Raw genomic sequence first — 3,593 nt, 5'->3', positions numbered from 1 at the left:
AAAAACTGCTGAAGGGCCCAGCTCGATACATCTCAGCCACTGTAAGCTACAAAGAGTGCTCGACCCTTAAAAAGCACCGGAAGTCTGTGGGGAAGTCTGACTACAAAGGGGCCTCACTGTTTAGAGGTGGGGCATCTCAACGTCAGTGAAGGAAACATCCGATCCCAGTTCCATTAGGCTATTAAAGGGCTCGTGTGTCTTTGTAGTCTGAGCAACAATGAGGATTTCACACCTGAAGTGGTGGATTCTCTGTTGCGCTGTGGTTGCAGCATGCTTACTTTGGTACCAGACATGTCCCGTACCGAAGAGAAGAAACAAAAGAAGCTATGATGAGTACCACCCCCATGGATACAGCACAAACTCATGGTGGCAACTTATGATCCTGATAGCCCACGAGAACGATGGAACTTACTGCTAAATGTGTGTGCCCAGATGCCCAACTACACACACAGCACTGGATTGGTACCGGTGGACATCTCAGTCAACCAACAAAACTGTTTGTATGCCCTGAGCACGTTCTCAGGCCGTAACCGCAAATCTAAAAGGAACATTGACTGGGACCACAGGAAGCACCCCATTTACTCCAAGAGAAGCAAAACAACTACAACTACAGCTAAGACGACGGGGGGGACTGACTCACGAGACTGGAGTACCATGGAAGTTCAGGATCTGGAATGAAGGAAAAGTTCTCCCAGAGTGTCTTCCCACAGAAGGCCATAAATGGAACCGCAAAGGAGCTGTCTGCCATCCGTCAGATGGTTCTGCAAAGTTGCGTTGTTCTGGACTTGCTGACTGCCTCTCAAAGCAGAGGTTACAAGATTTATTGGGACTGCCTGTTGTACAACGAGACGAGGAAGGAGGCTTGATCCACGATGCCCTAGAAGATATCGAGGAGCTCTGCCGTCATGTGAACTCTGCAACCCACGGTTCTGAGCTGTTCGACTTGTGGTCCTGGCCGACGTCTGGGACCTGGTGGCAGCTGCTACTGAGACTGTTCATCCCAGTGATCTTTGTGTTGTTACTGTTCTTTCTGGTTTTCTGTTGTGTCATCCCCTGTCTTAGGAGCATGATGACCAGAGCAGTGACCCAGACGCTGGTGCAAATGCAGATGGCGGCCATGATGGACAATGATCGTGGTGGAACTGTGCCCTTTCTATGAAGCTGAATATGAAGCCTAATTCTGAAACAGAGCTGTGTTTTCAGTGAAAAGTAGAAAAGTTGTTTTATGATGTTTTAGTTGAAAAGCATTTCTTGCAGAGATTAAAATTGATGTTTTTACAACTAAGGTTTCAGAAGTTGATGGAAGCACTTACATGTCGTTCATTTTTGTTTTTATGTTTTCTGGTTCTCAATTTATATTTCCCTTCTGATTTTTTCCAGTTATTAATGTTTCCATTTTAATTTGCTTTCATGATTTGCTGTTCAATTTGTGAATGATTTATGTTTATGTTATGTTTATGATTATGATTTTAACCATTTGCTCTTATTTTTATGCTTTATAAAATTAAACATTTTGTTCCTTTATTTTATGAGTTTTTGCCTTATGGGATGATAATTTCTTTGTGTTCCAGTTTCCACAAAGTCAGATAAACAGGAGGGAGATGTTAGGGTTTTTTCAATATTACCAGCCTTTGTGTTTATGTGTAAAACATGCCTACGTGTCTCACCGGATGTCAGAGATATTAATTGAGTTCATTTGTATCATGTTTACATTTTATCGTGCTTACAAGCGTCAGTAAATTATCTAAGTAGGTCAGCCAATCACCTAAGTAACGTCACTGTACCTCTGATAATCTTTGTATCAGGATTGATAGACAGAATGTTTTACTACATGCTGTAAGTTCTGTTTTTGTGATTAATCTGTGTGGCAGAACCGGTTCTGACCGATTCTGCCCCCACCCATTCCTTGATTCTAATAAAATGATGCTGATGCTACAGGACTTCAGAACTCACTGGAGTTTGACCCAAAAGGTCGTTGCTCGAGTGACGTCTCCTTTTGCAGAAGTATCCTAAAAACAATTTACTCTCTCTCTGTGTGGTTCTTTGTTCAGGTTGGGTAACTTAGAAAATCCCCAACATTTTCAATAGCTTTCAGCTCCTTCCATTCATTCTCCAATTCCTGTATGCGCTTAACCATCTTCAACTTCTCAGCATCCTCCTTAGAAGACATGACGATAACTCATAGAAGAAGCCAACTACTGCTCCTGCTGTCCTTGCAATAAAAAAATATAAAAAATATGCCACCCTCCCTATTGAAACTGCCACAAGACCTGCCAACAACACGAGAATGTTGCCCGCAAGTTCAATGGGGGGTCCTGTCACTCAATCAAGTCAAAATAGACAATTTATTAGTGGCTAAAATATGGCACTTTAATTCCTAATTATTACAACCAGCACTATTTATATATCCCACAAGCCTACAAGTCAAAGGAGAGACTGACATAAATGAGTAAAAAACCACAGCAACCCAATGACTACAGCAAAATTAAACCATGCAACACAGTTCAGATAACACTGCAAACTCCAGGGTCCCACACCCCTACATGCATGAGCAGGGTCAGGTCTCCTAAACGTAAAGGCTTGTGGCTATAAATTACATCTAATGTCGTATAGGGAGATGGCTGAAAAAGACAAACAAAACAAAAATAGAAATAATTAGTCTGCCCTCACAAGACACACTCCTAGATCTTCTGGTCTACAGGTCATGCAAGGCCAGGTGGACTAACAAAAACAATTCATTAACTCAATTCAGAAAGGACAATAGGAAACAATACATCTGAAACTATAAAGACTTAAAAATCTAATTAATAACTATACAGTTCCATACAGAATTTATTTTAATAGTCATTAAAATACAATATATAAAAAACCAATAAACTCTATACCTGACAAGTTGTCACTCCCACGTGCAGATGAATGATGTGGAAAACACCTTAAAATCTTGTGTGGCCACACTGCAACATCCATACATACAAAACATTAAACGAGATACCTGCATTGAGTTTTGGAAACCACCAAACCATGATCAAAATGTGATTTCTTACCACACACTCCAAAAGCAGAAGCACAATCATTAGAGCACTGACAAACATTTCTGATCAGGCCACACCAACTCCTTTATCTGCTTTCTTCCTGCCCATTTGCTATTAGACTGTGGGCATTCCATTGTAATATTAGAATTATGTAATGTTTCGAGAAGTCTCAGCCTCTGATGATCCTTCTGCATGTCTAAGTTATTCATGGATTTTTTTCTGAACAGTTTATGATGTATGCAAGGAATGGAATGAATTTTTCCAATGCAATATTATCTTGCCTATTATCTGTAACTCTTTTCCCTCCATAAGTTGTTTTCAGGATATTTTCATTACTGTTTATGTCGCACAGTGGAAATTTGTTTTTGTTTAAAGTGTGGTTTTTATTGTTGGGTGTTTTTGTTGCATGTTTTTATTTTTCTATCTATTTGCATGGTTGTATTTTTCGATCTATTTGCATGTTTGTATTTTTTTATCCACTGTGGATTCTGAGGACTAAATGGCTGATGCCGGCCACCTGCGCGGGGTGGGCGTGCCGGGAGGCAGCGTATCCGGGACCTG

This window comes from Kryptolebias marmoratus, linkage group LG13 (assembly GCF_001649575.2).
Source record: "Kryptolebias marmoratus isolate JLee-2015 linkage group LG13, ASM164957v2, whole genome shotgun sequence".
In the NCBI taxonomy this organism is placed as follows: domain Eukaryota; kingdom Metazoa; phylum Chordata; class Actinopteri; order Cyprinodontiformes; family Rivulidae; genus Kryptolebias; species Kryptolebias marmoratus.
This window is presented reverse-complemented; position numbering follows the sequence as displayed.